This window comes from Schistocerca nitens, unplaced genomic scaffold (assembly GCF_023898315.1).
Source record: "Schistocerca nitens isolate TAMUIC-IGC-003100 unplaced genomic scaffold, iqSchNite1.1 HiC_scaffold_380, whole genome shotgun sequence".
Taxonomy (NCBI): Eukaryota; Metazoa; Arthropoda; class Insecta; order Orthoptera; family Acrididae; genus Schistocerca; species Schistocerca nitens.
Window position 1 is genome coordinate 1,879,006 of NW_026045914.1, and position 10,294 is coordinate 1,889,299.

The 10,294-nt window shown below is 44.6% G+C and overlaps 1 protein-coding gene across 2 annotated transcripts in view; it reads right to left on the reverse strand.

The window, feature by feature from the left end:
- LOC126230334 (fatty acyl-CoA reductase 1-like) overlaps positions 1-9,918 on the reverse strand; it is a 263,811-nt gene extending 253,893 nt beyond the window's left edge. For both annotated transcript variants that reach the window (XM_049942393.1, XM_049942392.1), the window contains exon 1: positions 9,817-9,918. The gene's annotated coding sequence lies outside the window, so the exon portion shown is untranslated. The remainder of the gene's footprint in view (positions 1-9,816) is intronic.
- Positions 9,919-10,294: the final 376 nt, after the last annotated feature.

The following is a 10,294-nucleotide window of genomic DNA, read 5'->3' on the forward strand; positions in this document are numbered from 1 at the left end:
ACGATATCTTGTATCGGTCCACTGCTAAGCACGGCAATGCTGATGCGTTGTCCCGTTTGCCTGTTGCTGAGGATAAAGCATTCGATTCTTCCGAACTTGCTTGCATGTTCATTGATTCGGAAGCCGATGACGTGGTCGCATCGTTTCCGATTGATTTTCGTCGTGTAGCTACAGCCACAGCTGCTGACCCTGTCCTTGCTCCCGTTTTGCGTTTTGTTGCTACGCAATGGCCCTTGTCAAAGTCACGGATCGAGGATCCTTTGGTTCGCCGTTTTTTTGCTCACAAGGAGAGACTTTTTGTACGACGTGGTGTTTTGTTGTTGCGTTCCGATAATGATCAATCCCGAGTCGTAGTCCCACGTTCGTTACAGTCCTCTGTCTTAAAGCTTCTTCACCAAGGACATTGGGGTATAGTGCGAACGAAACAACTTGCTCGACAGCACTGTACTTGGTTCGGAATCGATGCTGCGATTACGAATATGTGCTCCTCTTGCGTGGCGTGTGCCGAACAACAATCCGCACCGCCGCGGAAATTCTTTGCATGGCCGAAAGCCACTTCCCCTTGGCAACGCTTGCACATCGATTTTGCTGGTCCATTCTGGAATGCTCGATGGTTGGTTGTGGTCGATGCTTTCAGTAATTTTCCTTTTGTTGTCCGGATGTCTTCCACGACGTCTTCTGCCACAATCCGAGCCTTGTCTGCTATCTTTTGCATTGAAGGTCTTCCGCCGACTATTGTTTCCGACAATGGCCCACAATTCATGTCCGCAGAATTTCAGTCGTTCTGCAAGGCCAATGGTATTCACCATCTGACATCCGCGCCGTTTTCGCCTCAGTCAAACGCTGCCGCTGGACGATTGGTCCCGACTTTCAAGTCGCAGATGTTGAAGTTGAAAGAGTCGCATTCTCGGGAGGACGCTTTGTTGCTCTTTTTGTCCTCATATCGCTCTCAGCCCCGCGATGGTCGCTCGCCGGCTGAGTTGCTCCATGGTCGCACTCATCGAACTCTGATGTCTTTGCTGCATCCGCCACATCAGGTTCCTGTGCAGCGGCAGACTCCTGCTTTTGCTCCTGGCGACGTTGTCTATTATCGCAACTATCGCGGTTCACAGCGTTGGCTCGCAGGGCGCATTCTTCGCTGCCTCGGCCGCGCGATGTATTTGGTTTTGGGGGCCTCTGGTGAGGTGCGTCGGCATCTCAATCAGCTGCGCCTCTGTCGTCGCCTGGGTTCTGCCGCTCCCCGTCTGCTTTCAGCGACGGAGCCGTCAGGTCAGCGCCCTGGGGACCCATCTACTGGCTCGCCTCATCCCCAGGTGTTACCGACGATGCCTTCCATTTTGCCTCATGGCGTCGCGCCGCCGCAGCCGCCGCCGGCGCCGCCAGCAGCGGACGCTTCGCTGCAGCCGCCTCGCGCCTCCCTGGGTCACGCGCCGCCGCTTGCTTCCCGTGACCAGCCGTCCTCCGCCATGGACCTCTTGCCCGCTCCGGACCAGATGTCGTCTTCGCCCGTCGGGTGCTCCGACCACATGGAGGTCGACCCTTCTGTCTCATTACGTGCGCATACACCTCATGTTGACGTGCACCCTGGACTAGGTTTGCAGGCGTTTCCTAGCTCCCCTCGGACCGAATGGCCGGGTGCGGGTGGCACAGCCTCGCCTGTTGTTAGGCTCCCCACCTCATCGCATACGTCAACATGGGGTCCTCCCCACGGCGGGCGGAAGCCTTATCTCACGACCGTTCGCCGATTTGCGGGGGAGGAATGTGGTGTCACCGCTAGACACCACACTTGCTAGGTGGTAACTTAAATCGGCCGCGGTCCTGTAGTACATGTCGGACCCGCGTGTCGCCACTATGTAATCGCAAACCTAGCGCCACCACATGGCAGGTCACAAGACACGGACTTGACCTCGCCCCAGTTGTACGGACGACATAGCTTGCGACAAGACGTATCACGTCTTCCTCTCATTTGCCGAGAGACAGATTAAATAGCCTTCAGCTAGTCCATCGCTACTACCTAGCAAGGCGCCTTGTGTATCATTGCTAATTGCTTACTACTATGCAAGAGATGTATTTCAACAAGAACAAGACTACATTAAAGTTAAGTATATTAAAATCTCTCTTCTTTTCTTTATAGTTTTCATCCAGTCTCCTGTTTCAGAATTTACGCCCGTCTGCGTTAGTTTCGCGTGCACCTAGCCACTCATTGTGTCGAGACCTTAGGGAATCGACACAACACTTCGTAGCGACAAACACCGCCACACTTTTAGTAGCGGGCCGACCGGTCCGCTTGAACAGTGAACAGAAAGATGAAAACCCAAACACTCGGATTGAATGAAAGTCGGTACTTATCTTTATTACGAAGATACAGAAACACAGTGGTGAACATTGTCTCTACAGAAATCTGTCTGGTTCGAGTCGGGGCAGCTAGGTCAGCGTCGGCTGACGACAAATAACAACTCTGCTGCGATGTACCCACACTGACTAGCAAGTACACACTGCGGTGGCGAGTATACAACTGAGCGGCAGAATCCAGAACTGTCCTAGCGCTCGCGACTCCAGCGCTTAAGAAGCCAGAAGCCAGCGGTGGCGCGCGCAGACTTACGGCGATTTCCTGTATCGCTGGCGCTGCTTATGCGGACGGCGTCCGGACTTTGATGCTGCCAACCTTTTGGCAGCGGGCTCGGTTGGCATTACTGGCTAGGATATAACAGAGTGTGTGAATTCCTAAGAGACCAAACTGCTGAGGTCATCGGTCCCTAGTCTTACACATTACTTAAACAAACTTAAACTAACTTACGCTAAGAACAACACAAACCCTTGCCCGAGGGAGGACTCGAACCTCTGGCGGGAGGGGCCGCGCAGTCCGTGACATGGCGCCTCAAGCCGCGCGGCCACTGCGCGCGGCTGTCTGCACGCTGGTAAGTTTATTCGTTTCGAGAGCAGAGAGCCAAACGAAGACTTCGTGAATTTTACTTACAATGTATGGGTAAAAACTCAAAATCGTATTTGAATGGGACTTCCATGAAGCAAAATGTAACATCCAAAATGAAGAAAAAAAAAACAGCTGAACATGAACCTTTACCTAACGCAGGCGTAGCCAGCGAAGCACAGAGCAATAAACAACAACGCCTGATCGAGTCAGGTGGGCGAATATTCATTTGTCTTCAAGAAAGTGCAACACAGTGGAAATAACAACGTAGCATTAGTAACAATACTGTGGAAAAAACAATATAGCTTATTATCACTCGAGTGGTAATAAAACTATGGAGCCATTATCACTGGAGTGGAAGTATCCATGTGCCGCTATTGTTAATCGAACCACTGTCGGTTAGACCATCAGTGAAACAGCAACTTACATTCTTGCAGCCGAGAAGGCGAGTACACCGTTCGTTTGTTACACAATTTTACGAGCTTCAAACTAGAGTGATTAGTTTTCAGTCATGTGTATGGTTATTACTTTAATTCTAAATTTCTTACGTGTTTCAGCGCTTACTAGGCACAATCTTTCGTTTGAATAGCAGTTGTAGTATAAAGAACCATAACTTTTATGGACTCTTGTATCAGCAAAATTTTGGAAATTTGTGGCCAAACTGCATAGGTCAAGGGTCCCTAGGTTTAAACACTACTTAATCTAACTTAAACTAGCTTACGCTACGGACAACACACACACCCATGCCTGAGGCAGGGCTCGAACGACTGACGGGAGAAGAACCGTGGCAATCCGCCCAGACCACGGTGCTACTCCGCGCAGCTCTTGTATCGTCCTCGTATGGTAAAGGCTTCTGTTTGTTTTGATCTGAACAATTCAACGTCGTTTAGACTATCAGTGAGGCCACACCTTACTTTCCCGCAGCAGATAAGTCTTGTACATCGTTCGTTTGATATATATTTGTACAAGATTCGAACAGGACGACTTGGTTTTAGTTATATGGTTGGTCTCAAGAGTATGTTTTCCGCCGTTTTTAGAACGGATAGGAACAGTGATTGGTGTGTTCATATGTGAGCTGAGCTGGTGACTCTTTACTTACGGTTCCAGGCAGTGTTGACTTCTGTGGAACTGCTTGAGGCTGTTGCCAATGGGCAATGAGCACCACTGTGCGAGGCAGGTGGTGTTGGCGGGGGGTTGGGGAGGGAGAAAGGAGGAAGCATGGATGCGAGAGGGATGTCCAGTGCGCCCGTGTGCTCCCCGATCTGTCCACTACTTTGACCATCCCGGCTACTCCTCGCACTGAGGTTGATGCCTCATCTATGGTCGAGTGCGAGGACGTTTCAGCATCGGGTAAACAGCGAATGACATCACAGGGGGCTGTGGCTGACAGTGTCCCTGAGACAGAAGCAATCGCTTGCACTGTTTCAGAGGAAGTCTCGCCTGCAAGGTATGGTCATTCAAAGAGAGTGGGATTACTGGCATTTGGGAATTCCAACTTTAGGCATGTAATGGGATCCCTTAGGGATATGTCTACCATGAGAAGAATCGATTGTGCACTCTGTGTACATACCTGGAGGAGGCATTCCAAACGTGAAAAGTTGCTTTTGGGTGTCATGAAGAGCACAGGTTGCAGCCAGGTTCAGGTGGTGGCTCATTGCAGTATTAACGATGCTTCTTCCTCTGGATTGAAAGATTCTATTTGGTTGTGGTTGTGGGTGGCTTGCTTGCAACATCAATGTGGAGCTCACCATCTGTAGCATCGTTCACAGAAACGACTGTGATCCTCCGGTACAGAACCGAGTGGACGGTCTAAATCAAATGTTCTGACGGACCTGCGACCGTGTGGGCTGCTGATTCCTGGACTTGAGCCGTAGGGTAGTGGGTTTACAGATTCCGTTTAACATATCATGGGTACACTACACTCAGGAAGCAGCTACAAGGATAGTGGGGCTGTGTGGAAGGGGCTGGGCGATTTAGTAGGTTACAGGATCTTGGGAAACTAAAGAAACGGTGCCAGTTTAGAAAGGTACAGGGAAAACACAGGAAGGTAGACCTAGAAAAAACAGTCTTGTAGTTGTAAATTGTTGTAGCTGTGTTCGGAAAGAACCAGAGCTCTAAGTGCTAATAGGAAGCACAGAAGCTCATATCGTTATAGGTGCGGAAAGCTGGCTAAAGCCGAAATTTTTAGATATGATTTAAAAGTGTGCAGAAAGGATAGATTGAATACAGTTGGTGTTGGAGTGTTTATAGCTGTCAGAAGTTGCTCACCTTGTAGTGAAATTGAAGTAGATAGTTCTGTGAGTTATTATTAGCAGAGGTTATAGTGGACAACTGACATAAATTAGTAATTGTTTCCCTTTACCGACCCCCGACTTTGATAATACATGAACATTTCGAAGGAAACCTGAGTCTCATTTCATCTAGGTATAGTTGGTGGTGACTTCAGTTTACTCTCGATATATTGGTGAAAAAAACATATTTGAAGTTGGTGTCGGCATGAAACGTCGTCCGGTATCGTACTGAATGCTTTCTCTGAAAATTATTTGAGAAGTTGGTTCAGGATCCCACTCGAGTTATAAATGGTTGCGGAAACATACTTGACCTCTTAGCAACAAATAATCCTAAGCAAATAGAGAACACCACGACGGATACAACGATCAGTGAGCGCAAGGTCGTTGTAGCGCGACTGAATACTGTAATATTCAAACCCTCCAAAAATAAATGCGAAATGTACCTATTTAAAAAGTAGATGAAATTTAGCTTGACGTCTTCCTAAGAAACACTCTCCATTCCTTCCAATTTGACCAGGTAAGTGTAGACCAGATGTGATTTACATTCAAAGAAATAGTGTGGACGGAAATTGAGAGATATATACTAAATAAACTAATAAGAATTGGTGCTGATGCATTTTGGTACACAAAATATATCATAATACTGTTGTAGAAGAAAAGGAAAAAAAAATTCCAAATCTAAAAGAATGCAGAATCCCCAACTATGGCAAAGTTGTACAGAAGCTCGACATTTAGCGTAAATTCAACTTAGAGTTGCTTGTAATAGTTTCCAGAAGGAAACTCTGTCTCCGAATCAGGCGAAAAAAACCAGAGTCATGTCGTGTAAAGTACACCAGTGGCAAGACGCAATCGATACCTTCACTGCGCGATAAAAGTGGCGATGTTATTGACGACATTGCCACAAAAGCAGAGTTACTAAACCCGGTTTTCTGAAATTCCGTCACGAAAGAAGACGGGGTAAATATTTCAGAATTCGAATCAAGAAACACAGTCGACATGACTTAGAAGTAGATACCCACTGTGTAGCGGAACAGCATAAGCCACTTAATGAAGGCGAGACTTCCGCCCAGATTGTATGCCAGTGATGTTCCTTTCAGAGCATACTGATACAATAGCTGCATACTTAGCAATCATATACAACCGCTCTCCACTCGAAAAATCTCTAGGTAAAGGCTGGAAAGCTGCAACAGTCACACCAGAACCCAAGAAAGGAAACAGGTTTAATTCACTGACTTCCAAAACCATATCACCAACGTCGTTTTACGGTAGTATTTTGGAACATATACCGTGTTCGAACATTGTGGATTACCTCGAAGAAAACGATTTATTGACAAATAGCCAGCACGGATTCAGAAAAGATCGTTCCTGTGAAGCACTCTTTATTCTCACGAAGTAATGACTGCTATCAACAGGGGATAGAAGGCTTTTCATACCGTTCCCCAGAAGTGACCTCTAATCAAATTGCTTGCCTACGGACTGTCGTCTCAGTTGTGCGATTGGATTTGTGATTAATATCAGAAATGTGACAGTTCGTAGTAACTGACGGAAAGTCATCGGGTAAAACAGTACTAGTATCTGGAGTTCCCGATAGGAGTGTTGTAGGACCTCTGCTGTTCCCTATCTTCATAAACGATTTAGGCGATACTCTGAGCTGCCGTCTTAGAGTGTTTGCAGTTGATGCTGTCATTTACTGTGTTGCAATATCATCAGATTATCAAAACCAATTGCAAAATAAGTTAGACAAGATACATGTGTGACGAGAAAAATGGAAATTGACTCTAAATAATGAAAAGTTTGAAGTCATCCACATGAGTATAAAAAGGTATCTGCTAAATTTCTCTTACACGATAAATCACACAGATCTAAAGGCTGTAAATTCAGCTTAATGTTTAGGAATTGCAATTACGAATAAGTTATATTGGAACGATGATTTTGACAATTTTGTGGAGAAAGTAAACCTGAGACGGCACTTGTCTGCCCTCGCTGGGGTTGTGCTGTGTGGTGTGGTATCCACATCAGATAGCACTGACGGAGGACATCGTAAAAATTCGAAGACGAGCAGTTAGTTATGACACTCGAATTGGGTGGCAATCATTAAAACAAAGGCGTTTTTCGTTGTGTCAGTACCTTCTTATGAAATTTCGATCACTTACTTTCTCCTCAGAGTGTGAAGATAATTGGTTGGCGCCAAGGCACATAGGGAGAGATGATCAACATAATACAGTAAGAGAAACCAGAGGTCCTACTAAAAGTTTTAAGTGTTCGTTTCTCCCGCGCACTGTTCGAAAGTGGAACGGTAGAGAAATGGCTTGAAGGTGGCACTGCAGATCAATCATGTAGATGTAGACGGGACTGCAAGTTGATAACGTATTCATAAGTGCCGTTTATACAATGTTTTGTCGATACGTGGAAGAACATTGGTATACTAAAATTTGGAATACACAGTAGGCCTACTGTTGATCCTCAATAATATTTATTTAATATTTCGTTGTGAACTGGCTTCCGAGGCCATTCTCAAAGCACTTAATGAACATATAAGTGTGTGATCGCTCAGTGCATTGTTCGAGATAGTATTGTGTAGTAAATGGGCAAACCGAAAACGAGATTTTGGTATTACATGACAATGTACAAACATTTTAGTGGTTAAATATCTTATTCTCATCATTAGTTGTCACACGTGATATGAATTCCTTTACAAGATGACAGACATATTTATTTCGTAACTGAAGTACATCCAAAGTTTCATCTTTTTCAATATTTTTTAAATGCAATCCCATTGTCAAGGTGAGAATAATTTCTATGGAACGACATGTCGTAATAGCGTCATTGCGTAACGGCGCCAGTTCATTTAACTTACGTCTTGTGACGAAACGGGTTACTATCTAATGAAACTTCTTGCCTTAAAATGGAAAAAATTTGTTGAAGCGATCTTTCAGATACGGCAGAATCAGTAAAATGACATGAAAAGCCGTCGCAAGAACGAAGAAACCTGATTCACCAGTTCTGCAGTATTGGCGAATTCAACAGCCACGCGTGTTCCTAATACTTAGCGTAAATGCTACAAATCCCTCACATTTTGAAATGTACACACAAATAGAAGATTATAACTTACAAGTATCGGGAAATAAACACTTGAACACAGGGAAAGACGAGGATAGCAAGAAGCTGAATTTTACGCGTATGAGCAGAAAATTTTCAGAAACCAAATGATGTTATAAAGCACGTAAACTTATCGAATCAGTTCTTACAGTTAAAATAATTTACCTCTAGAACTAGTTTCAACAACGACGTAAGAGTTGTTTTGAGTTAACAGAAGAGATTTAAACGATAGTGGAACAACCACTTATTGATTTGCGACACTACAATGAAAAGTCACAAAACTGCTGCTTAAGAGTGACCCATTCGTTAATTAAATTTGTGTTTAAACGAATTGCGTACATGAAGAGAGAACGTTTAACAAGTTATAACTACTCTGGCGAAAACGCCTTTTAGCAGCCGGAATGTTTAACGCAAATTACTTAACTGTCGTAGGCAGCCTGGCGTTGTCTCCTGTTTGCGAACTGCGTACCACAATCCATAATCCATACTATATACTTAGCGGCACTCTTGGAAATTAACATAACAGGATACGGCAGAAGTTCTTGTTCTTTTTTCGCGGATTAGAGTCATCACTCCTTATGGCGAGGAACTAATATTCTTGGCTCTAATAATAAAATGGAATGCCAAAATCATCAAATGTTAAATTCATGGTCAGACACTTTGTTCTGTTATACACTTACTTTGTGTTCTATGTGCCACATGAAATAGGAAAACAGTTTCCATAACACGTCATGTTATTTCGCAGTCTACATGAGATCAGTAAGCAGCGATTGGCAGATAATAAACAGCTTACAAAATGCATACAGGGTGTTCGGAAATTTCCATTTGAGACTTCTAAGGCATGTAAAGGGGAATGAGTACATAATATTTCGAATGGGAACCCATGCCCGAAAATAACAGCACAAGTCAAGTGTAAACTTTCAGACCACATTTCGTCGCATCGCCGTAAACCATCGAGTCTCACAGCCTTTTTAAAAGATTTCACACAATAGTTCAAGAAAGATTTACTTATGACGATGAACGCGTAAACATGTTGCACAGCCAAAAACTAGCACATTCATTTACACATTTACGACACAGAGGCCATGACTCGCATATTTTAGACAACTATGAATCTCTAGATACTGATTTGTTACATTTTCACACAGTGAATTATCGATGTATTACGAAGTTCGTCTCTCCCGCGAATTATTACATTCTTCAAATTTATCTCTCGAATACAGAATTTATGGACGCAAAAGTCAACATGTTAGTATATGTGTAATCCCACAGCAATACAAAATGAAAAATAGTTACTCCTTAGATGACAACTACACAGCGTACATAGCAAACACAAACCTCAGGTACGCTATCACGATTTTATCTTTGCTGAGGAGGAATAGAAAAGGAAGAAAATGAAATTTATATCGGACTGTGGTAGTAGTATCTTAATAGTATTCTTGATACGGAGCCAAAGCACTGTACATCCGGGTGATCTGGCTACTGCGTCTGACTTACCTGGCAGAAACGCGGTTGACGACAGTTAACTGGAAACAGACGAACTCTGCAGTGTCTGCTTGGGCAACTAGAGCGATATAACCTTCTAACGTCAACGAATCAGTTTTACTTGTATTGCAGCTCACCGTGAGACAATGCACCCTGGATGCCGCCTTGTATGCTAATTGCCGTGGACAGTAACAGCTGAATCATTATTGCTTGCGAGCGCATTGTGCTAGGTCGCTCATTTTTTTATGCATGTGAACTTACAGTACTACCGCCTTAGCATACGTTTCTATTGAACGCTCATTCACATCTAGCTTCTACCAGCACACACAAGTTTTTAATTCTCAACTGCTAGCTCCAGTCCTATGATAACGAGGAGTATATCGCAGAATCGATGCTCTGAATCAGTCTCTTTTAGCTGACCCTTTTTCAGAAACATCTCTCTACTAGATCGAACGTCTGTCCTGGCGCTGCGTTTCAGGATAAGGATTCG